Source organism: Ambystoma mexicanum, chromosome 6q (genome assembly GCF_040938575.1).
Source record: "Ambystoma mexicanum isolate Mex_15411 chromosome 6q, UKY_AmexF1_1, whole genome shotgun sequence".
In the NCBI taxonomy this organism is placed as follows: Eukaryota; Metazoa; Chordata; class Amphibia; order Caudata; family Ambystomatidae; genus Ambystoma; species Ambystoma mexicanum.
The window spans coordinates 1,210,230,733-1,210,257,927 of record NC_090937.1 but is presented as its reverse complement, the minus strand read 5'-3'; positions in this window follow the sequence as shown (position 1 = coordinate 1,210,257,927).

Here is a 27,195-nt window from a genome sequence, read left to right as displayed (position 1 = left end):
TTCGATAGCAAATAGTTTCACGCCCTAATAAATAAAATGATGATTTTTAATGAAGATCGGCTGGTGAGACTAATTTATGTTTTTTAAAACAGGTATGTGGCTCCATTTTGCCTATGTCATGATTTACAGACTCCAGCGGATGGGGTCTTGAACTGCCAGATGCAGGTCCAAATATGCAACTTCATGACCCTCACCATTTTATGGGACAATACCCAATGACCAATATGCCCTTACGCAGTACTAGCGGCTACAAACAACATACCAACCAATAGGGTGGTCTAATGGCTCGTTGTTGGAGCAACCTTCCGATTATCAGAGCGACCATTTACTGCTTTTATCGTAAACCTAACGCAAAGGAACAACGCGTGGCTCCAAATAAACTTTTGCTGATCGACAGCAGAGACAATAGCAAATCGCTGAATATTCACTAAAGATTTCATGTGAAATAAATGTACTTTACCAAATGTACAATCCTGCTGTTTACTTTTAAACCACAGTTTCATATTCCGAATTGTGGCGCACTGAGTTGTAAGCTGATCTAACACCCTCTGTACCGCAAAGGAACATCGCGTGCCTCAACATGAACTTTTGCGGATCGACAACAAAGACAAATGCAAATTGCTGAATATTCTCTAAACATTTGATGTCAAATAAATGTACTTTACAACATTTACAATCTTGCTGTTTGCTTTTAAATCACTGTTTCATATTCCAAATTGTGGCGCGCTGTGTTGTGACATAATGTGTGTTGTCTTCCGGGTTCTGTGTAAAGTCGCGTAGGACTGGAGACGACTAGGCGCGTTTGATTACGTACCCTGTAATGTCACGGAGAGAGGCGGGGAATATGAATGCTTTGATAATATCAGGCTTAGGGGCGGGAGATATGATTTAGTTTCGCAAAAGCAAGTCAGCCAGGTCAATAGCGCCAGTCATAGGATTATCACATAATGTCGGCGCACACCAGCCGGATTTATCGTTTCTTTAGTGGACAAAAAGTCGGTTGACGCCCCTAGGAAATTGTAGTATTAGCGGACAAAAGGAGTGCTCTTAAAACACTTTCACCCTGACAACGAACAATACAAACAACGTTCTCAGAACACCCCCATTTTGTGTAATTGCAACCATTTCGGGACACTGCGAGTGTTCTTAGAACACATTCAACTAGACAGATTACAATACGGACAGCGTCCTGAGGACACCCCCAGTTTGTGTATTTACGAACAATTAAGTACACCACGAGTGTTCATAGCTCATTTTTACCTTCCTTGCGAACAAAAATGACACATACTCCGTCCTCTAAACACCCCACCATTTAGTTTATTTACAAAATGTCAGAACAGCCGTGTTCTCCATGGACAAATCGAACGCAACAAAAACGTCTAGCACATAAAAAAACAAAACATTGAACCTATCTCATACTCCCCCACCCACCCCAAACACTCTTACACACCAACACACGGCACTAAATACCATTTTTTATCCACGTTTCACTGCGCTGTACGCGGTCGACTGCGAATACAAGATGGCGGGCGCCACAGAAAATCTGACGCGCTCCACGCCCCTCGCCGTCCAATCAGCGAACACGTCGCATGTCCGCGGACATGACGCAAGGGCATGGGCCAATCGGGGTGCTGTCCGCAGAGCGAACAGGGAAGTCCGTCCGCGAAGCGAACACAGATATCACTAATTTATTTGCCTTACATTTTGGTCATTTTTAAAAAAACTACTGGACAGATTTACACCAAATTTACAAAAGCACGCTTTTGGGACCAGGCCGTCGCTCCTGCCGCAAATTTGGTGTAAATCCGTCCAGCGGTTCGGGCTGTAGTTTTTTCCCATTCAAACTTTGCAAAAAAATTCAGAGTGACCCAACTACTTTTTTTGCAAAGTTTGGTGAGGATCCGTCCAGGGAGAGCGAAGTTATAAGCCGCCCAAAAAGTGCTCTTCCTATGGAAACAGCAACTTAACCATAACTACATGGCCTCTACCGTGGCCATGTAATATATATATATATAACACGGCAGTGAGAAAGATGAGTGATTACTCAGAAGGCCTAGAAGGTCCTCATGTGAGCGGCTTATGCATGAGCGAAGCAATTCCAAGGCCGGATAGTGGCGAGAGGCCCCGTAAGGAAAGGGGCATAATACTTGACCTGGCGGCTTTGTCGCTGGGCAAGGCACATAGGAAGAAACAGGGAAGTAAGAAAAAGACCTGCAGGGATGGTAGCTCCCAGACCCCCCAGGTTCATCTCGCAGATCCAAAGCGGGAAAGAGAAAGGCGAGGTCTCGGGAGAGACTGGTTACAAGTTCAAGTGAATCTGATGAGGAATACTGTAGAAGCAGTTCGAAATCGGACGCGGATAGTACATCAGAGAGTCAGACCTTCCCAGATGAGGACGAATGGGAACCCAAGGCCAAGAAAGGCAGGAGGGAGGATATGACACCACATATGGATGAGTTTGACCCGGATTAGTTGGTGCATCCGAGGTCTAATGAGTAGGACCCTCCTGAAAAGATTGCAGAATATATAAAGAAAATATTGAGAGCACCATTGAGCAGGCAAGCGAGAAGCAAGCTGAATGCCCGAGGCCGAGGGTACTGGACGGGGTGGTGGAGACCCCAGAGGTGGATGACAGGATAATCACGTTCCTGGGCAGTTATGGCAGGGACATGAAAAGAGGCATTGACAGGTCCTGGAGGTCCTGTCAAGATAAACTCTTGGACATGTTGGGTCCAATTACAAAAAATTTGGCAGCTCGCTGAGGAAGCCAAAACTAAGAAGGAGCCCATTGATCCGGACATTGTGGCTGGTTGGGCGCAGAGGACCCTATGCCTGTTGGGAACGCCAGCACGGCGCTGGCCACTGAGAGGAGGAGGTCCATTCTAATGAAGTTGGACACTAGGCTAGGTGAACAGGCGGCTGTGGCAAAAGGCACGCTATTTGGGCACCTATTCATCAAGGATATGGCAAAGTTCACCAGCACATATATGTCCATGGACAGTCTTCATTGAAGAACATTTTTGAAAGAACGTTTTTTGACAGGGCTGGAAGAGGAAAGGGCCGCTCGTCCAGCTGCAGTCAATACACAAGGTCCTATAGTGACAGATTCAACTGGAAGCAAGAGGATGGAAGGTCTAACCCTTTCTTCCGTTCCAGGGGAAGAGGCAGGGTAGAGGTGGTTGGAGAAGTAACAGTAGAGAACAGTACCAGAATAATTCAGGTGAGAAAAATAATAGCAGTAGAAACGGTGGTAGTGAGCATCCCTCCAGTAGGAGGGAGAGTGGAGTTGCATGTAGAAAAATGGGAGGAGATATCCTCAGATGCTTGGGTGAGACAGACTGTGCAAGGTTTTCAGTTGGAATTCTGGCAAGAACCATCTCAGGTAATGTTGCCAAGGCAGATAAGGTTCAGCAAACAGGACAAGGATCTCTTGGACGGTGGTCAGTCAAAATGTCGAAAAAAAAGTCGAATGGCAAAAATGTCGAAAAAAATATCGGAAAAAAAGTCGAATGTATTATCTTTTTATTTATATGTATTTTCTGGGTTCGGTAAGTAAAAAAAAAGGGGTAAAATAAAAAAAATAGAAAAAAAGGGGTTTGGGGGAACCCCCCCATTTCGAAAAAAAAACGTATTGAAAAAGAAATTCAACTTTTTTTTGACATTTTTTTTCTACATTTTGACTTTCGACATTTTTGTTTTCGACCAAATTACTATAAACCCTCTTGGACAGAGAGGTATAGTTACTCAAGATAAAGAATGCAATAGGCCCAGCCACAGATGGCCTGGGAGGTTTCATAAGCAGGAAGCAAATTTGAGTGGGCACCACAGGGGTATTGAATCTTTCTGGCGTTCTCAAGGGTCTCTAGTGTAATGAGTCTTTTTTAGGCAGTTAGGTCCTATGTACAGGAGCTGGCTGAAAAAGGCCTGGAGACAACTAAACCCAGAAAAAACAGCAAGAGCAAAAGATTAGGTAAAAAACCCAATCATACAGCCGCTCTCTGAAATCCCAAATTGGGTTTTGTGTTAGTTGTAATTTTACTATGTACAATTCCTGTGATCCAATCTTGGAAAAAATTTGAAAGTCAAATATATAGTGGTTTTTCAATGTTGATTTTATCCATCAAGTAGAACATTTTTAAAGAAAGGAGTGACAAGTAGCCACTAATAATGTTCTTCGTGAGGAAGAGATTGCCATAAGTCACTCTATCCGTAGACTTATATTGTGCCAATGCATTTCGGAATACAACAAATTCCTTCATCAGGGCAAGTCTAAAACATAACATTTAAATGCAATTGTGCCAACCATCCCATGGTTAATATCCATATATAATAAATCCCATATTTAGAACAACGTAAGTATGTAAACATCAACATGAACAGTCATCATCCAAATAGTTGAATAAATATGAAGGTAAACACATACCCGACAATGTAATGAGCAGGATCAGTAGGCAGGTCAAAAAATAAAAGAAGCAAATCAGATCAGTACAAAGGTAAGTAAAGACGTCCTAAAACAAAATGGAGGGAATTGGGTCCATTACCTGATGTAGGTGAGTAATGGCGGAATCCATGTTTCAGAGGCCAGGCTGCTTCACTGTGTGCGGCGAGCAGGTACTGTAAATGGTAAAGTAAGTATATATGAAGGACCTATCCAAAATGTAGCTAATCGCTTAAAGAGAGAACCAACGTGGATTGTAGCTTACCATATGTAGAGAACGGTGCAGAGAAGTTCTCTCTGCGTCTGCCGAAAAGCAGACGGTCCTCGTTGCATCGGCGCGTTGCCGAGCAACCTGGTTTTATAAGACACGTGATTAAAGGCAGAATGTCCTCCTTGCATCGGCGCGTTGCCGAGCAACATAGTTGTGTAAGACACGTGATCACGGCTTCATGATGAAGAGCACGAGCCGCGATCCGTGTCTGTGAACAGGTCAATGAGCTTGAATATGATAAAAATACCTAATTTGAGGACCTCCTGGGTTAGTAATGATTAAAGTCATCACCTAAAAATAAAAAAGGAATTGGTAGTCTGTCATCCATGGACATAGAAAAAATACTAAGAGTGAATGAACTCAATTGGATGGCAGTAATGGCTGTTTCATGAACACCTCAGATGAGGCTGTGTTGTTATGAACGTGCCTAAATTGGATGAATAGAGCCTAGGGAGCAACCCTATGGCTGTACCTTATATTGATAGTATGTGCCTTAATGCCGCTAGTGGTGTCATCCTGACAGACGGCACCTCGGGTCCTGGAGAAGAACTCCAGGATGTGCAGCATGCAGGACATTTTAAACATGGGAAACATCTCTTATTCATATACACATATTAAACTAAAATACTTTTGAGTGACCCTCAACATTCAGGTCATATGTGTACTGGTGTCAATCTAAACCAAACGATGCAAAATACAATAAAAGAAAACAATTAGAAAACAATTAGAGAGTACAGTGAAAGTTGATCTCCTCATTTAATCCATTGGGTGCCAGACTGCCAAGTTTGTCAATCCAATATGTCTCTCTGCAATTCAAACGTTGGCATAAATCCTCATTAGGGCTATTCTTGGTTAGAACTTCCAAAATCACAAATTTTATTTGTGACACGTTATGTCCATTGGCCATCCAATGCCGTGCCACGGCTGATCGGTGTTCACCCCACCTCAACTTGGCTGTTCGGGTTGACTGTCCCACATAAAATTTCCCACAAGGGCATTTAATGCCATAGATGATATTACTGCTGTCACATGTGGCAAAAGTCTTTAGCATAATCTTCTGCCCCGTCCTTGGATGGTTAATGGAGTTCCCTTTAATAACAAAGTTACAGTTGACACACTGTAAACAAGGAAAAGTCCCAGTTCGTTTCTTAAGCAACCTGTTTTTAGTGAAATGGAAAAACAAGGTAAGGCCAGGGAAATAGAATTCCTAGGCTTCATCTTAGAGACAACTCAGGGTTCTCTCAATCTCTCAAACTCCTGTTAGAGAAGATGAATTACATAAAGAAGGAGATAAAGTGTATGATGGCAAAACAGGAAATTTAATTAAGAGAGATAGCGAGGTTGGTAGGTCGTCTGTCATCACCAATTCAGAAGATATTTCCAGGACCTCTGCACTACAGAGCATTACAGAGGCTGATGATAGATCATCTCAGGAGAGGTCTATTTTATGAACAAAAGGTGGTTATGTTGCAGGAGGTGAAGTTGGAACAGGAATGGCAGGGCTCATCGCCGGACCTGGTAATAGAGTCAGATGCCAGTCGATGGCGATGGGGCACCAGATGTGGAGACCAATCGACTGGGGGAGATGGTCGAGCGAGGAGTTGGGTCTGCACATAAATTGCCTGGAGCTTCTGGCGGGATCCTTGTTAGTCCGGTGTTGGACTCGGGAAGGAGTGAAAGGTGCCATTCTTTTAAAGATGGACAATGTTTTGGCAGTCAGATACATAAATCAACTAGACAGAAAGAGTTCCAGGATGCTGACAGAGATGGCCAAAGAGTGTTGGCAAATATGTCTCCAGAGGGGAGTCAATGTGAGAGCGGAACACCTGCCGGGAGATCTCAATCTGGTGGCAGACTGGAATTCAAGATACTTGAGGGACTCCAGCGATTGGCAACTGGACAGCTCAGTATTTCAGGAGATAATGCATCAGAGAGGTCCTTGTCAGACGGATTTGTTCACATAGAGATTGAACAGGAGGATCTCCAGGTTTTACAGCTGGAGACCAGATCCGGAAGTGACAGCGACAGATGCATTTCTCCAGGTTTGGGGACCAGCAAAAGAATATGCCTTCCCTCCGTTCGCCATGATAGTGCGCACGGTGGTGCAGGTCAGGAGAGAGGAAGCAACAGTGATTCTAGTGACACCAGACTGGAGGGGTCAGGCTTGGTTCCCGGACCTTCTGGAGTTGTCTTACAAGGCTCCATCTCTCCTACCACACGGAGAGGACATATTGTTAAGTCCATCAGGAGAAACTCACCCATTGGTATGATCAGGGAACTTGAACCTGATAGCATGGGCGATTTCAGGAAGACCTGGTCAAAGCCAGGACTTTCGGGAATGGCTCAGGAGTTTATTAGGGAGTCATGGGCCCCAGCTACCGGGAAGGCATACAGAATGGCATGGAGTAGATGTAGTAATTGGTGTACGAACGGATGTAGTACACATAGTGAATTTTTTGGCAGCACAGGCAGCTCAGGCAAAAGCTTACAGGACAATTAACAACTAAAGATCGGCCATATCGGTAGGTCATGAGTACATTGAGGGTAGACCAGCGGGTGAGCATCCTCTAGTATGTAGGCTTCTGAAAGGAGTCAAATGCATGAGACCACCCACACGTAGATATTCTCATTTGTGTGATGTGAGCGTGGTATTAAGGATGTTTGAGGCTTGGCCAGACAATGAGTATCTTTCTAGGAAAGTGCTGTGGGCTAAATTAACTACTTTGTTATGTTTGATTTCATGCAAGAGAGTGTCTGATGTGAAGGCTTTAGAGGTAAATAGGAAATCCTTTTCACCATCAGAGGTAATATTCTATATAGAGAAAAGAACAAAGACAAGCATTAAATCGGTTAAGTATATGGCTTTCCCACGGAAGCCTAAGTTTTGTCCGGTTAGGATTTTGAAAGTGTCTGAGGCCAGGGCGAATATGGTGAGGCCAATGGGGAATACCAATTGTTGATAGCTATTAGAAAGCCTTTTAAAGCGGTAGCATCAGCCACCTTGTCTAGATGGGTAAAATGGTGTATGGCAGAGGCAGGCATAGATGTGGGTCAGTTTGGAGCACATTCCACAAGGGGTGCTATGGCGTTATCGGCCTTTATTGCAGGAGCCCACCTGGAACATATTTTGAGGGTGGCAGACTGGTCTAATGAGTAAACTTTTAAGAATTTCTATTTTAGACCAGTAAAGAAAATAGCATCATTGGTGGTAAGTAAGCTTTACACAAGCATAATCTGAGCCTCCGAATCTTGACATAGAATACAGATTTTCAATACATTTGTTACAGAAAGTCATGATTCTATTAAAGACTCGGAGGCGAAAGATTATTCCACCCAATTCCAATCTCTACAATAAAAAAAAGTGTAAATATGGTATTTGAGGAGTAATGTAATGCTGTATATGGTATTGTAATGATGTTATGTATTGCCCACCCGTTCATGATGAGATAGGTGATGGTTTATACATGTTTCAACAGGGGCAGAGCAGAAGACAACAACGCCTTGAGAGAGGAACAAGGTGAAGTTAAAGTCGTCTACCGGTTGGGTCGCAAGTTGGATGTTCGATCAGCAGAAGAAAGAGGAATGACTATGGTTCCACAAGTGTTATAGGATGAGATGAGTTATAATTGGACTGAGAAATCACATGATTTTAGGAACTTATGAAAAACGGACTACAAATTCATTGTTTTTTGCTGGGAATTGTAGTTTTTCTGTGATTGGTTTTTCATAATTGTTGTTTGTTTAAATTGCTGCTCGAGTAGTAAAGAGAAGTTCAGAGCATGATTTTTGCCTCCGAGTCTTTAATAGAATCATGACTTTCTGTAACAAATGTATGGAAAATCTGTATTGTTCCATACTGATTCACACCCCACCTGCGATTAAAGGCTGCCCTGGGCCCACGCTGCCTGAAGAGGTGAATGCGTTATACTATTCATTTGAGTGCTCTTTTTACTTTTTTGACTGAACCACTGCTCCAGTCCTGCTAGCAGTTCGGGGAGGAGCATACGATTCAGAAGCCACTGCTCTCCCCTTGCAATAGTCTTTTCGTCACACACATCCTCGTTTATGTACTCTGCATTGGTGTATCCACACATGCACAGACTTAATGCAGCATTTTTTGTATGTATATTTTTTGCATACATCTTTGAAGATGCTGTTTACATTACTTCAAGGTTCTCATTAATGTATATTTATTTCACCTATGCACAGTCTCTGTCATAACACAGATTTCATTGCAATTAATGCCTCATAACTATACCACACATTTTAGAAATAGCTATAATTTTGAGAAGGACGTGACTTTAAAAGCATACAAATAGTTCAGAATGACTGTAACTATGTAACTTTGTTAAAGGGATGCACCATAGAGCAATGCAGACATTGCTTTGGCTGATTAGATGTGTTGTGCGATAATACTGTTTCTTGTTGCTTTCACCCATAACCGGTTTGCGAAAGTGTGCTTGTTAAGTCATAATATGTTTAGTTCCTATCATTTTAAAGCAATGTGGATCACGCATGTGTCCTGCAATGAAGACTGCACGGAGCTCTGTCTTTACACAGTCGGCATAGCCACTCTCTTTCCATATGAGTTCACTTGTATTAAACTCTACACTTGGGTTCCTGCTGCTTCCCTCAGCATTTCAGAGTTCCCAGGGGCACTTTTGCTTTCATCACCATGCACTGCTTCGCATGTTTCTTGACAGCTTCCTTGGCATAGTCTAACCTTCTGCCCGTTTCCTCTTGATTACTTGTTTACAAAGGTAAATAGATTTCTGAGATGCACTATAGTAACACTCATTTTTATTTCTTCCTCCCCCAGTTCCTTTTAAAATGTCACACTTTCAATGCAGGCAGGACGAAAGCAACAATTGGAATATACAACCGCCCAAACCTGGAAAAAAGGAGGTTAGGTGAATCTAATCTCAAATTGAGTTTTTGAAGCAATCTGAGGTGCCAGAAGCAGAAATAAATATAAGAGGGCTCAGCTTGCCATTTGAATGCCAACTAGCCGTATATGTCATGTGTGATGTTGATTTGTTGCCCAAGCGAACATACACGCTGACTTAGCAGTTGCATACAAATAACTATGACACCTTTATCAATCAACCAAACAATTCATGTTCCATTGCGTTGGATTTTTTGTAGGTGGTGTTTTGCATGAACAAAGATCACCCTGATGCTGTTGAGTATTTCTCACTATTTCTTATTTGCGAACAATTGACAAAGTACACTGAATTTAAAGTGCGATAATCTGCACACATGTATATGTGCCCCTGGCAGAGGTTTGCTTGGAAAATATGCATTCGCTATTGGGCCCTTAAAAAAACATATTTGCATGCAACCTATTTGACACAATAACCAATAACCCGGTATGTGTCTCCATAATGGTTAGATGAGAAATGTATCACCACCCATTTTGAAGATTTTGAAAGCAGGAAAGCTGCTCATCTATAAGTAGAACAAACCCAGAGGGGGAGCAACCTTCTTATGGACCAATGGCTAGATAATCCAGAGACACCCTGCTAATGACTGAATGTCATTTTGCCTCTTCATTGGGCAAATTTGCCAATCCACAGGCTTATTTTAACAGAAGTATGAACACCTAACAGACCATATCATTTCTCCGGACGTCTCCATCAGTCTCTGACAATTGATGTACAAAACAACATCTGTTTATGTTTGGTTGCCTGGGTAGATAGGCTAGAATGCAAGATACAGTGGACCAAATTCATAGAAAAGTATGTGCTAACTACTTTGCACTATAAAGAACATTGCACATACTTTCCGCGTATGAAATGTTTAGCGCTAGGTGCTGTTTCATGGATTTCAAAGCACAAAGAAACCTTCAAAACAAAGAGTAAAGTGTTGGGTTTGGAACACCCACAACACGCTCCCACGCAAGCAAAAACAAGCAATATCAAACAACCTTGGCGCCGGGCAAATGTAAAAAAATAAGCAAGGAATGCCAAAAAGTAAGCAACATTCCACCATTACACCACCGTCCAGTACCCCGGCGAAACTGCAGCCTGTACGCCATAACTCAAAGCAACACCATCTAAAAACTGTGGCCGGTACCCCCTAACGCAAACCAATACCCCGGCAAAGCTCCACATTCTCCCCCTAACTAAAACAACACCCTGGTGAAACTGCCATCTGCACCCCCTTCCTCAAACCAACACCCCGGCGAAACTGTGTGTTGCCCCCCTAACTCAAAGCAACATCCCAGCAAAACTGCAGCCTGAAACCTTGTAACTCAAAGTAGCATCCCGCCTAAACTGCGACCGTACCCATAACTAAAAGCAGTACCTGCAGGATCACCATCCTCCCACTACCCCCTCTGCCCCAACCCCAGGCTGCCCCTCAAGTCCTGCCACCTACAAGTGCCCCTGCTGACATCTGACCCCACCCCCTCAAGCCCCCTGCCAGTCTGCCCTCCTCCCACTACCCCTGCTGGCTCCGCCCCAACCCCAGGCAGACTCCTTAAGTCCTGCCACCTCTCACTACTCCTGTTGACATCTGCCACAACCACAGCCAGGACCTGCAAGTCCTACCACTTCCCACTACCCCTCTGACCTCTGACCCAACCCAAGGCATCCCCCGTAAGTCCTGTCATCTCCCACTACCCCCTTAACCTCCGCCACAACATCAGGTAGTCCCCTCAGGTCCTGCCTCCTCCCACTACCCCCACTGACCTCTGCCCCAAACCCTCTCACCACCTGCTAGTCCAACCTCCTCCAACTAGCCCACTGACCTCTGCTCCAACCCCCGCTATGCCCCCTTCTAGTCTGCCTTCCTCCCACAACCCCCTGCTGACCTCCACCCTCAACGCCAGGCAGTCTCTTCAAGTCCTGCCACTTCCCACCACCCCGTTGACCTCTGCTCCAACGCCCCCAAGCTCCCTGCTAGTCTTCCCTCCTCCCACTACCCCTGCTGACTTCCACCCCAATCCAAGACAGCACTGCTAGTCCTCACCCCTACCAGTCCAATGTGGAGCAACAATCTACTTCAACTCCTGCTTACACCATGAAGTACACCTGACACAAATCCTCCTCTATCATGATCAACTCGGAGCATTGCCGTTGAATCCGGGACCATAGCTTCTTCCATGACACCCTGGTAGACCACACTCAGCTGCACATCGACAGGACAGCAAACTGTTGCACAAGCTACACTTTGACCATGTCATGTACATGTGATATAGTATTACAATGGAATGCAATGTGGCAATTGCATAGTGCCTTTGTGCCATTGCAATGGCATCAAAGCCCTGGAGGTGAATATTATTGGAGGATCAAAGACTGAGGAATTGCAAATTGGCCCTCACAAGTGATTTATGATGCATGTGTTCATTTTAGCTGATACAAAGATAGGTAGGTAGGGAGATAGGGGTGGCTAAATCCCTGCTAGTGAGAAAAGCAGAACAGGTTTATGATTGGGTGATTTGAAGACTGTCAGAGAGTGTACGACTCAAGGTGACTGATAATGTGTCTAACTAGACTGAACAATCAATCTTGGGACTCAGCTGCATTCCACTGGCAGAGGTGATGCATGATATGAGAGCAGGTAGTAGGTGATTGCACACGTGTGGACTGATACATCAATATGCCATCGAGTGCACAAGTGATGAGTGTAGCCCACTCATCCACTGTTGTGGCCACATCCCACCTCAACACCTACAATGCTAAATACCCATACCTGTGATTGAAGTGTGGAAACATCCATACTGACAATGAATGTCACAAGGTCAAACGCTAACAACATACAACATTACCAAGCACACATGTACACGTTCACCAATGCAGTCTAAACTCAACCACAACATACAGCTCTCACAAACATCCACAATTCAACAAAATACATGGATTGAAAAGCGCGCAAGTAGGCAAGCAACAGATGTGCATAACAAAGTTGTCAAAAAAGGGAATCTCAAAGCAAGTTGCCTCCACACATTTATTTACAAGAGACCACCCATGTTCATCGAGCATTGATGCAACATTGATCACACACAAGGAGCATGTGCACAGGTCACAACATGATGCACACAGTGAGGCCCCAACCCACATGAGGGCCATGGGACATATGCATTTGGGGAACATGGAAATAGTACATTTGTACATGGAAGGGTAGTATGAACAGTATGAACACATATATTAATATAAAGCACATACACAAACATGAGGGCAAGGGTACACATGCCCATGGAGAAAAATAACAAAAAGTTTAAAATGAAACCTAATACTATGAAACTATTTCAATGGCAGTGGGCTAGTCTGTTGGGATGTTGGCTGGGGCTTTTACTAGGGCTGATGATTCACTTACCACATCCACATCCTGTAGGTGGGCCTCCGTTTTTGCCTGGGGGGTTGCAGGGTTTCCATCAAGTGCATCTCTGCCTCTGGTGTCTCGCTACAAGACTCCACACCATTGCCAATCTCCCATCCTGCTGGGCCCTAACCTTCCTGATAGCTTAATCCCTCGCCCGCCATCTCTCCAACTCCTGCTGCCTTGAATATCACACCCTAGCCGACACTAGTGTCTCCAGCTGCAGATGTTCCTCCTGTCTCAACTGTGACACCTGTCATCCACTGAGCCTCCTCCGGGTGACAATTCCCTGTAGAATTCTGCCTCTTCACTGCCACCATCTGTTGCTGTCTGGGAGTTACTGCTCTATGAATGGATGACAGTTGGCGGGACAGTATGGCACCTCCACTGTCCTGAAGTGTTGCTGTCTCTTTAACGCCTGTTCATATGTTGGCACCTGGGCAGGCTCAGTGACCCCCTCATGTTCTCTAGTAGTGTCATCCAACTCGGGCAAGAACGAAGCCCTAACCAGACTGGGCGGTGGCAACGGTGCATAGATGCCCTTTTGGTAGGTGGCAGAGAATCCTGATGGAAGCCTGACGGAAGCCTGACTGCAGGAAGACTGGGACACAGAGGAGGGCAATTGTAGTGGCCAGCCAAGAGAGCTCACCCAAGAGCAGTGCAGTCTCCAACTGTGCCAGGAAGATGCTCATCTGCTCGTGATGCCATACAAGCTCCTCGCGAGATGCATTTATGACATCACAAATAGATGACACCTGCCTCCTGATTGTGGACTGCAGATCCTCATGTCTCTAGGCCATGTGTGCAGCCTGAAAAGTCGCCTCAACGCCACCACCTGACCCCAGGGCTGGGCTGCAATGGCATCCTCCTCGACCCTCCAGCTCTATCAACCCAGATGACTCCAGAGAGGCCTCAGACCTAGGCTCATGCGTGGCAGCATCCTGTCCCACCGCTGCTGTCCAACATGACAATCACCTTCTGGGGTTTACCCTCAGCAGCCTTGCCCGATGGTACTGGCCCTCCCCCAAGCACATCACTTTCGTAAGAGGATGTGTCAATTGGGCATGTCTGGGTTCTGCACTTGGGTCTGAAGGCCCTGTCCCTGTTCCTCTGCTCCATGGAACTGCTTCCGCCCTCTTCACCAGCTGCAGCAACTGTGGAAAAGGAGACAATAAACATAGACATCAATCAACAGTGACAATGCATGTGTGCCATACAAAACATGAACAGTACCATGAATTCAGCACAAGTCAATCAGCAACTAATCCACATACACACAACCATGCAATCAGCATGAAATCTAACACACACACACATGTAGGGACAACAATGAGTCACATTCATGATAGGCTCATAGGTCCATTGAGCACATTGTCGTGCAGCCACAAACACATTGCAAGAAATCATTACGCATCACAATACCAATTCCAAAGCTACCCATGTATAATCTGCAGACAGGGAGTTAGGAAGTGTACCTGGTGGCATGTTGCAGTACCATCATCGCATGGTCGCAATAGCACCATATCCACTTGCATAGACATGTGGCATGGGAAAGTATACAAACAGAAAAAAGAGTGGTACCTCGAACTCCTCGAGGAACAAACAGGGGCACAGCCTAAACAACTAAATAAGCTGTCAAATATATTCATAAAGAATTCACATGAGAATGTGTGCAATGTTTATTATTGGTAATTATATTCGCAAATGAAAAAAGTGCTTTACATCATATTTATAACACAATTCAACATAGAAAATATTTGCATTTTTCAAGAATTCATTTTATACACATGTTTTCAAAATCAAAACAGTCCGAAGTGTCATAAACAAAAAAGTAGAATATCAGTTTCTTTGATTTGCAAAAATTAGTCTCCTATTTAAGTTAAGATTGGACGGTATCCTGATATCTAGACAGGGAATTACTATCTAAGTGTGCTTGAGAGTTCACCAGCTGTCTTAGTACTTTATGTTTCGGGCGTTTTGCCTTTCTTCAGATATTGATATCATGGATATTTCCTTCTGAAAATTTTAACAAAATAAATACATTTTAGTAACTTTGTCTCTATTTAAATTGTAAGCATATTATACAAAGTAAAATTAAAGGGTCACTTCATTAACATGTGAAGGCACTCATCTGGAGTGAATATGCTAGTAGTTAACTGCCTCATAAAAGTGTACAGGTCATAAAAGTGAAAAGATGTAGCCATAATTACTCAAATTGTACTCCTTCGGTTATTCACTGACATACCCTTGAACTGATCTGTGGTGGGACAAGTCACTGGCAAAAGTGCTGTTCCCCGCTCAGAGACCAGACCAGAGGAGATGTGAGGGAACAAGTGTAATTGCTGAAAAGATGTATAAAAAAAGCACTTACACAATAAAAATCTTGTGCACTTCTACAAGGAGTGTGGAGTTATCAAGTTTTTCATCTCTGTTCAGAGACTTGCTATAATTCCTTGTAATATATAATCACTTCCTAGTGATTGCCTTTATCAAGTATTATTAAAAAATGACAACGTTTTATGCGTAGCGTACATTTGTTGTGTCCAAAAGTGCATCCAAGACACTCCACCAAAGGACGATTCAACACTGGCTTCATTTGATATTGCTATACCCGGGTTCACGGGTTACATTTTATTTTTACCATGTGAATCACTGAAAGATAAGATTCAGTAGGGTAATGTTATTCGAATTGCCTATTTTAGCAAATAGTTTTGTTTCGTGTCGAATCGTGATACAACTGAAGTGAACAAGTCACTTACAAGGGACAATATTGGCAGGATTAAGTATTCCAGCATAGATCAGGAAAAGAGCTGAAGAGTTGAAGGCTGTCTGTAATGTTACAGATTCAACTCCCTGTTGCCGCCATTCTCTGGGTACAAAATGATCAGTTCTTATTGTCACTGATATTCTTAGGCCCCTAGCGTTATGATGTCTTTCATTAAGTAGCCTTATCTATGAGTAAAGATTTCTGTATTTACATTTGTAAGAATGTTTTTGCTCCTGTGCTCTTAGCGTCAAGTGTGCTTGATTCTTCCAGTTTTTGCAATTGTCGCATAGCAACAATCCTAGTCTAGAAGACTGATAAAGACTAGACATCATGTGGCTGTCCATAATCTTGGAATAAAAGATGGATATGCGTCTTGATTGTATTGGTTGCATTTCAACTCACTAAATGTGAGAATAACGTTCTCGATGTTACATATTAAGCCATCATTTCTGATTGACAGTTTAATTAGATTGGTCTACACTGACCGTATCCATATTTATAAAAACAAAAATAATCTGGACTTCTGATGCTCCATCAGACTTACCGTAATTTAAATCTGAATAAGGAAGGTGCAAGTAAAGTAACTGCGGAATTATTAGGGAATCTTCCTTAATCTAAGACCTAATTCTCATGTTTTTTTTATATGCAAATTCGTATTGCTTGTAGTTAATGTTACAAGTATCACTGGTAATCTTTTTCTCATAGTAGGCAATATAATTCTAGAGAGCAATTACAACACTCCTACATAGGTGAGGTGCCAATAATTGATGTCAAATTTTTATTATACCTATAATCAATAATTTCAGGTTGTCAACAGTAAAGTTCAGCAATTAGTGATGTCAAATTCTGATTATACCCATAATCTACAATTGCCAGTAGTCCACATTGAAACAAAGTTCAGCAATTACTGAAAGTCAATGGGCCTCATTACAAGGTTGGTGCTAGTCATGGCACTATTAGCGCCATGACTTGCACCACTACCGGTACGGCCACCGACTTAGTAGAATGGGGATTTGCCGGTCTATTCCGACCATTGCGGGACCGGTAAGTCCCCATTTGAAATGCCCCTCCCCATTCCCATTTGAGCCCCCATAGGGCTCAATGGGATGGGGGAAGGTGCCAATAACGGTACCCTAAATTGCGGTACCATAATTGACCCCGGTATCCCTTTGCGGGTCCCGTCCTTAACGCCTGGTAAAACCCAAACATATCAGTCTTTGTCGTGCCCTGGGGCAGTCCAGCACCGACTGATATGTTTGGGATATTTCTTCTCTGTGAAAGATAGTGAGCTAAAGACTCTGGGTAAGTCTCTCACAACCAGGACTAATGTCTGGCAGAGGGACTCCCAGGACCCCCCTTGTTAGTTTGCTGATGTGACAGTTATCCATTCCCTGTCCCAGGCTTCCAGTGGACTGGGATGAGCACAATCCTATCCTCATAAGAAGACTCTGTGACACTCTCAGCATCACTGACTGGGCACTGGATGGGCTGACCGATTTCTGCAATAACCGCTCTTTCCAGCTGCAACTGGGACCTTCATCCTTCACCACCACCCTCTCTACCTGTGGCATCCCCCAGGATATCTATCATGCCCCTCTTTCTCATCTGATCTCCTCCTTCTTTCCTAATTTCCAGTGTTGTGCTGATGACACACAGATTTCCTTCAAACTTCCCTCTTCTCCCTCTTTCTCCTCTCTCAACACTGACTGCCTGTCCGCCATTCAGACATGGTGTGCAGAGAATGATCTCTGTCTCAGTGCCAGTAAGACAGAGATCCTCTTCATCAGGACACCTGTGCCCTCTTTTCCTCCTACCCTGTGGCCACCCTCTTAGTGCCTTCTGCACCCACCTTCTTGTGAGGGCAACAGCCTTGGGGTCAGCTTTGACTGCGCTCTCTCCTTCACCCCTCACATCATGGACCTTACTAAGAAGTCCCACTTCCAGCTCCTGAGAGGCATTCTTCCTTCTCTCACCTTCCCCCAGAAGCTCAATGTCTCCAGTGCTCTTGTCCTCTCCAGGCTGTACTACTGCAACAGCCAATTTCTCAATCTCCCTGTTTCCTCACTTCACCCCTCCTCCCCAGCTAATTCAGAATAGGGCTGCAAGACCTATCCTTGGCCACAAGCTCATGGACCGTATCTCTCCAACCCTAAAATCTCTCCACTGGCCCCCAGTGGCTGCAAGGATCAAATTCAATACCTCTGCATTATCTACAAGGCCTTCTGGGGCCTGGGACCACGCTATCTCCAACTTTCCCTCCATAAACACCAACCTGTTAGAGCCCTACACTCCTCTAACTCCAACTCTCTGACAGTCAAACGCTTCTACAAGCAGAGGGTTGGGGGGCATGTCTCTCTCCTTGGCTGGTGCCTCCTTAAGTTCCAGAAACTGCTCAAAACTCTTCTCTTCTCTACTTCTTTCCCTATTTCTCTTCCTTGCTAATCACCCCACTGCCGCTGTGTCCTTTGGCTTGATCCCCATGAATCTCATAGGATCAGGCCCTTACTCCCAGTCAATACCAGCAACCCTCCCTGCCCACTGCAGTGGCCTGTGGGCCCCTGCTTGGTTGCTCCTCATCCCACCCTTGAGAGTCACCTCTACTAACAATCCTCTTTGGCTCCTCTTAGCACTTCCCTCCCCGGCCCTCTTCCGGCACTTGTCCACTTCTCTGCTATACCCTCTATCCACTGTATCTCTCCCCGATGCACTTGCACGCCCGAATGCCATAGGACCTAGTAGGAACATGACTGTATATTTACTCTTTTTTCCCATTGTTATTATTTTCCCTGTTCCCTTCCCATTTAGCCTAAGGGTGCTTTGAAACACAATACTGTTATATAAATCGCCTTACAAATGCTTAATCAATAAATAAAATGGAAATGCCAGTGAAAAAATGCATGAGGCTGTATTTCAAATAGGAGTAGAAGTGGATGGACAATAGATGTTTGAGTGATGTGCATTCCACATTTGGAATGTCATGCCATGCAAGTGTGCACTGGTCATTTCCATGTGGTGTTCTCCTTACATATGGTTGAGATGTATGTGAGTGTGACTGACTACATATCTGGCCGAGGGCAATGTGGCAACGGGGCTAGGGAGATCATGGCAGCACATATGCCTGCATGAAGTTCAAATCAGCAGATGTACAGGTAGACTTCCACATGTTGCAAGGTTGGGTTAGATTAGGAGCTCACTGATGATGCACAGACCTCCATCCATCCACTAGCGGGAAACGCACTCTCAATCATGTCTGTGAATATATGTTCTCCTGATCTTACAAACCCTGATATGTCACATTGCCTAATATGACCTGACATTGTTGTACAGGTCACCGAATGCCATTCTTCTGTGCCTTGCAGGTCACAGTATGCTCCGTTATAATATGTGATGCATGTGTGGCTGGCCATTTTGCATCTGTATGCATTGTAATGGAGAATTCCCTCCTGCTGCAGTCCACCCTGAGCAGGACTGCAGACTCTTCAGGTGATGCTGCCGAATCTGATATTGAGGACATACTGATGGACACAGTTCTCCAACTGGTAGTCTAGATGCCATGGCGCTCCAAGAAGGAGAGCCAAGTGACCCTGGGCAGAGCAGTGTGAAGCCCTGCATCAGCGGTGGATCTGCAATCTGCAAGATTGCCTTCACTTATGATGGAACCAGAAGCGAAGGCTGGTGGCCAACTGAGGGTTAACGACTCCCAGCCAATGACGGTATACTCACTGTAAGGGGACTAGGCTCTGGCATCCCAGCTTGGTAGGTCCTGCGCACATGGTGGATCTGTGCTCGCTTGACAATCTGAGAGAGAGCAGCAGATGATGCAAGCAACCATCCAACATTGCAAGGTCCTGCAGGAGATGGCCGGTGACATCCATCACCTGACTAAAAATGTGATCTCCTCAACAGATGCAGAGTAGTTGGCCTACAGGAACCATCACCGGCAGTTGATGGACAACTTAATGGAAAAACTGCATGTAGAGATGAAGTCCTCAAGGTTCTCCCACTGTCAAGACGCTGAAGCCCACACAAAAAGCCTGCAATCAGATGTGGTGTATTTGAGGCAATCCCTTCATAGAGACGTAGTATCCCAGAAAGAAAGCAAGCAGAGATGTTGGCATCTAGAACATCCCATCATGAAGACACAGTGCCCTTAATGCAGTCTCTGCATGATGAGATGTTTGCCACAAGGGTCATCTACTGTCAAGAGATAGCCACCCTGAGGCACACTCTTGCCCTTCAGTTGGAGGCATCACACATGAGCATGCATAATGACCGTGTGGCCACTCATGAGGAACATCATCAGGACATTGTTGCAATTGGGACCCTCCTGCATGGATCTGTGTCATGAGTGGTCATAACCAAGGCCTTGGCACTGCATTTCCAGAGTGCACCATTGCAGGATCCATGACTGGATGGAAGTCCCAGCTAAACCACGCCACCTCTTCTACCTGTACCCTGATTTCCATGATCCTGTGGAGGGATATGATTTCTTCTTTTTCATAATTTTTTGGTTCACATATTTGAACCCCCCCTTACACCTTTCCAGTATGTAATTTTTAGCCGCGTCCAGGATCGCCTATATTTTTTTTTATTTGCATTTAATTGGATCTAATTTTTAGCAAAGAAAACATTGATAAAAGAGACAGGGAGTGCCCAGTCCTGATTTGTCCTAGAGTTTTTCAATGAAACCTTTTCAAAATTGTCCTTAAAACAGATCAGCTAAAAATGTGACCACTGTAATAACGTATCTAGTCTTACTTCTACACATCAGTATATTCCACCATACTTCTGGGTTTAATGGCAAATACTCAGACATCATATTCCCGAGTTGTTTGGTAAGCTCATTTTTAAGGGCTACGCAAACAGTTCCCACAACACACGACTCTTTACAAAAGTGCCAATTTGTCTCTTGAGCTAGACCACGCATAGCCCGTATCTCATTAGTCGGAAGAAGGTTTAGTCGTGCTCCCAGAAATGTATCCTGGAACTTCCTATTAGGGAATTGATTTAGGTAATTAGGTAGAATGTCACTTTCTGCAGCCCCTTCACCAGATGTGCTACAGACTTGAAGCTAGCTGCTGAATCCAGGATTGAAATCTATTCGTGCTCTTTTTCATTTTTTTTGTTTGTCCTCAACCAGGGTGGACTTAAACTGATTTTGACCCTGCCCAAGATGGACTCTTTTTCTTTTACTTTTTGTCTTGGTACAGGGTGGACTTAATTTGATATTTATCCCCGTTCAAAATGCACTCTTTTTCTTTTTTAATTTTGTTACTTCATTGCCCGCTTATGGCCATTTTGAGATGGAGGACTGGGCATGCGCATTGGAGTTAACTGCCATGGTTTTATGGGCTGCTACAGCCTCCCACATACAGGTGCAGATTACACTCAAATTGATTCTCATATGTGCAATATGTATGACTGACTCCTTTAGCTGGTCCAAAACAATGTCCTGTGCCTCATCCATTGCCTGTACTCCCAGAGAGGTCCACCCAGTACACTTTTTTCACCCTAGTCCCCTTTCTCTCGGCTGGACACTGGACTTTCAATCCCAATTGTGGAGGTACAATGTTAGGTGGAGGGGGTGAGCGATTCACAGCAGAATAGCTGTTCCAGCATGTAAGGTTGTGCGCTGTCAAGCATGTTCATGGCTGGTGACTTTTACACCCCAATAATGGCATTCCATGGCACACCCAGGGTTTGCATGGATGATGTGATTTGGTGATGTTTGGGTGATGGTCACTGTTGCTGAAGATGTGAGTTTGTCTACATGTCTGTGTGTGTACACCTCTCATTGATCAGCAATGCGTGTGTTTGGGTTTCTGATTGCACATCCACAAAGAACGGAAAACTCAGAAGGCTTTGCTGCACTTATCCTACTTGATCTATCGGCAGCCTTTGACAGTATCGACCACAGCATCCTCACTGACAGACTCCGCTCTCTCGGCATCAGGGACTCTGCATTAAGATGGAACTCCTCTTAACTTGCTGACCATTTAAAAATGACCATCCAAAAGCCCCCCGCCCACCTTGTCTCCAACGGTGTCTCACAGGGGGGCTGCTTATCCCCACTAATCTTCGACCTCTACCTGAGCCCCGTCCCTGCCCTTATCCACTCACTAGAACTGACCTGCTACAACCATGCAGATGACACCCCAATCAACTTTGAAATCCCCAAGACCCCAGCTCCTCCCCATTTTGTCCTCACATCAGAAATCAACCACTGCCTGATGGCTAACCATCTCCTCCTTAATCCTGGTAAAACAGAAGTACTGATCTGTGGTAAAATACTAACTACCCTTCCACAGACTAACCCCCTGTCTGGCCTCCTATGACCCCCCCCCTGCCCACAGCATCTAGCTCAGTAAGAACCTGAGATGCACCATGGATTCTGACAGAACACTCCCTCACCACATAAACGCTGTATGTAGATCCTGTCACCTCCAACTCTGCATCCTTAGATGAATCTTCCCTCACCTCTCCTACCCTCAATAAGTTACGGCAATGTTGGCTATCATCTCCTCCCACCAACACTATGCCAATTCCCTTTGTCTGGGTGCCTCTTCGTATCAGCTCAGAGAGCTCCAACAGACCCAGAACTCTTCAGCTTAGTTCCTCCTTGCCCTTTCCTCCAGAGAACACATCACTCCTGCCCTCTGGGTGCTCCACTGGCTTGCCACCAGTGAAAGCACCACCTTCAAGGCCATATGCATCACCGAGTTTGCCCTCCACAAGACATGCCGTGACTTCCTCCAACATTGACTCACAGGCTACCAACACAACAGAAACCTTACATCAGGCTCTGCGCTCCTCCTCGTGATTACTTCCTTCAATTCCTTCAATTCCACTTGAATGGGAGGATCATAATTCTCCATACAAGCTCCCACCCGCTGGAACTCCCTCTCACTCAGCTTTCACCACATAGAAGACCACCTTTCCTTCCAGAAGGCACTCACATTAATCTGTTTCAATCCTCAACCTGGACAAAGGCCACACCCCACACAACATCCCAGCACAGCCGGGCCTTCTGGGGGCACCCTGCCAGCCCATGGCAATGTTGCAGTATATGTAATGCCTGTGGTGGTTTTCAGAAGTTCCTGTTATTTTTCTGTCCAGCAGGGTGCCTGGCCAAAAGTAGTACCTCAGCTGACTTACACATGGATGGCAGGGCCTCCTGCCAGTATGCCTCTCTGCACTCTACAAGACCGATTTAGTGCACTTGGGCCATCTATGTTTGGACTGCTTGGCACATGTGGAATCCTGACAGACTTAACCTGTGTTTCACATATATATCACTTGTTATTTACTGTTCGTTTCTGCACATTTTTCCATCTTCAATGTGTTGCATGACTTTTCATTTCCAAATGTTTTTCTCATTTTCCACTGTAAGCGACTGCACTGCATTTGACTGTCTATTGTGGGTGCATGCATGAGAAATGTCCTCCGTTCCCCACAGCATCTGTTGTCCCTCAATGTGTTTGCACAGCACACTATGATTCCTGTGAGCAGCTCCTCCTGGGGGTAGACTCTGAATGAGGGAGAAGTGACAGTTGGGGAGAGAGGACTTGTCCCTAAACTATTGTGTCCATCAGGGGAGGTGAGTGGAGGGGCAGACTCTGGAGTGGGGGAGCCACAACCACATATGTGTGGGGAGCAAGGACCTGGGTCTCTTTCTGGGTTGCCTTCTGTGGTGTGCTGACCATGGGGGTTCATGGCAGAGAAGTGTAGGAGGCCCCTTTAGCAGGTACACTTGTTTTCCCTATCTGTCCTTCACCCTCTCCCCCTACACTCCCCTTCATCCCTAGCCTGCACTTTGATTTCATCAGTAGGCCTACCAGCCTCTCTGCCCCTGCTTCTTTCTCTCTCTTTTTCTTTCCAACCATCTCTCAGTCCTCATACTTTCTACCAGTCCCTTTCTCTGCCCACATCTCCCCAGCAGCTAATCCCCTCTTCGCTCACCAGTCTCACTCTCTCTCTGCTCCGCAGCTGCCCATTATTTCTTCTCTTTCCTCTCTCCCCAGTCTCTCTCGCCGTCTTTCCTCCTTCCCAGGACCTCCCCACTCAAACTTTCCCTCTCCAACACTTCCCATCCTCCCTTGGTGTCCCTTTCGATCCCCTGCGTCCAAGGATACCCTACATGTCCCTGATTTCCATAAAAGTAGGTATCCCTAACATGCATGCCTGCTTTCAATACCCACCTTGTGACCACAGCTCAGTGCAGACAAACCCATTTACTAGTTCGCCCAACGTATCCTGCTGCAAATATGTTTACTTCTCTGCCAGTCATTTATCTGCTCATGAGTTCAGATATTGGTATTTTATTTGGTGGTTGTACACTTTGGTGTAACCTGCCTGTTATTGCTGGGGGGGGGGTAGTCTGTCTATGCATACAATACACCCTCACTGGTTCTGTCAATAGCTGGTGCACAACTGTGGCTCTGCCCAGGGTCTCCCAAATTGCCTGTCCTATTTTGGTGTGCCTCCAACATCCACGGGCTGCTGATTTAAGCAATTGGCTTCCATCCGCCTTGGGACTGTGTCTATGGTATGAACCCTCGGGTAGGCCCCTTTATGTAGGTGGTTCTACCCTCCAAGCATAGCAAATGTTGAGCATCCTGGTAGCTCACTTCTCCACCGAGCATGCATGTGCAGCAGTTCTGAATGACCGTTCTGTGGGGTGCCTACTCCCCCTGCCACCACACTGGTAGATGCATGTGCAGTAACCAATGCTGCTTTCAGTTGTGCCTGAGCCCAGCCTCTCCCCTTCCACCACCAACCTCAGAGCAGGCTGTCCCAGCAGTGCTCATGTGGTTGACCTATCCACCCCCCCAAGTGTTGGGGTTTGCACGTTCTGTTACTTCTGTCCCACAGATGGGTCATAGGGCATGAAGATCAGCATGAGGAGGGTGCAAGTATTCCCACGTGCGAACCCTCCAGCAGGTGGAACTAAAAGGTATATCCTTCCAGTGGCATATACCTTTCTCAAAGATTGAGCCATAGACATGTTTGGACACATGAGTTAGCGATGATCCCTTTGATGGCTGCATCTGTTACTTGTATTGAATATACAGCAAATACATGCCGGCATAGGCTGACCTCTGGGGATTGCATGCTTTAATCAGACCTAGGCAAATATGGCATGGCACTGCCTCTTTGGTGACTGTAGCTACACTTGGTCAGTTTAAAGCTCCCCTTGATGACAAACATACATTGTCATGTCTGCCCGGTGAACTTCCTGTATCTACCATGGTGATTACTGTTAGGCGGAAACCTGAGCAGTTCCCTCTGGGACCACTGCAAAAGATTTAGGACTACAGGTGTTTGGCAGTAAACCCACTTGGTAGCAGTCTGTACCACACAGATTCACTTGGTAGCTGTGGCTGAGCAGTCAGACTTCCCTTAAGAAGAGTTAGGCAGTATGTGGAGTATACAAAATAGGGCAATCTACACAGTAAGACAAGCAAACACGCAACAAGGCTTCGGTGTAAAGATATATAGTTATTTATTTATAAGAACACATCTATAGAAAACACTCTGGCACTAATACGGCAAACGATTTCAATCACAATTACTATACGAAGAAAATATCAATCCCCCTAACAATAGTTCGACAAGTCTAGGTTCAACGGCATCACTTATTTGCAGACAGAGGTGTATGCTTTAACCTAGATGGCACTCTAGTATTCGTTAGGACGGGAGAGAAAAGGCGGGTTAAGAAATCAACTCGATACCAATATTTTTAAGAACAAATGCAAGGCAAGAAGACAGGAACCACTGTAGATTCCAAAGTTCAGAGGCCAGGCCCACTCGGAGAGAGGCAAGGCGATGTGTCCCAAAAAGTATCTTAGTGGAAATGCGCTTCAAGTCTTTATCGCAAATTGTTAATTGGACCAGTTCAGAGCAACAAGTTAAAGAAAGCTTGGAGGCGACCCAATGGAAAGGCGAGGACTAAGACACCTCACTCTATCCGGAAGAAAGGGAAGCCAGGCGGACACGGTACCTTGTTTGTGGAGAGACAGCTCCGGCGGGGGCAGTTGTTCCTGGTGGTGGATGCACGTCGGGTCTTTGCCAAGAGTAGAGATGATCTCGTCGTCGAAGAAAAGTGAAGTCCGGTGTACCACCAGGGAAGAGACCAGCCGCGGAGTGCTTCGTCACAAGGCACCACCTTTTGGTCGCGGTACAGGGGTAGTGCCTATCCGGTTGCCGAGGTGCTCTGCACGGGCAATTTGACCACTGCGTCCTGGAGCGAAGAAAAAGCAAAGGGGACTGGTTGTTCCCACCAGTCAGGGGAAGAGACTCTCCAGCAGGGAGATCTCCTCTGTCGTCGGGAAGTGGTGAGTTGGTTCCGCAGGGCTCCACCGGAGGTGTCATCGTTGCAGGTCGGCTCAGCTTTACCCTCGTCAGATTCTTAGGTCCTGTGGCGACTTCTCAAAATCCAGTCCCAAAAGCCCTGCTTTTATGCAGAAAACCCCCATTCATTCAGCCTAGCTGTCAATCAAAACACGCTAAGTGGTGAGCGGGGTGGCTCACCACTTGAGCCAATCACACCAGAGTGCGACCGGAGTTGGCAAGGCAACTCAGTCCAGGGTGCCTAAACCCCCTCCCACACCCCTGTGGTAACCCAGACAGAATGGCACCACTTTGGAGGGTCTCTGTACAGAAGCCCGCCAAAAGTGGAACAAAGGGCTCAACCTTTGGTTTAGGAGTCACAGAGGCGAACACAGACGCCATTTTAAAAACCGAGTTCTGGCAGAAAATACCATCCGACAGACTTATTTAAGATAAGTAAACCGGTGGTATGTTAGAGATTAACGAGAAAAAGTATCAATCTCCAACAATGGGAAGAATCCCATAGGGTTATATTCGGGGTCGAATATAACAAGTAGTGTCCACTGCCACCAGCCAAAACTCGCCGAGGGGCGACGGGACAGTGCGCCCTCGAATAACAGACCCAGGAGTAATCAAATTACCCCTACTAGTACGTCCACAATAGGATGGTTTGGACTAGTTCTGTTAGTAAATTTAGGTCTAGTAAAGCTAATGGTGACTTTACATGCCCGGGGAGACAGTAGTCAGTCCCCGGGTATGGAGTCTATGATGGAGGTCCGCTAGGACGCCCCAGTGCTACGGCACAGAGGGTGCAGTGTAACACACAGAGCAAAACATATGAGACCCTATGGAGTAAAAGACCCAATAGCCCATAGAACGCATTGACATTCAAAGGAATTACACACATTCATGTCCAAGAGTGGGAGAAAAAGAGTCTCACTCTTGGCAGGATGGAAAAAAACAAACTCCAGAAATCCAGCAAAGCTGCTGGGGGACTCACTAGGTTAGGAAATTCAGCCTAAACAGAGAATTCTCCCTAACAATTACAGGTAAGAATGATTTGGGATA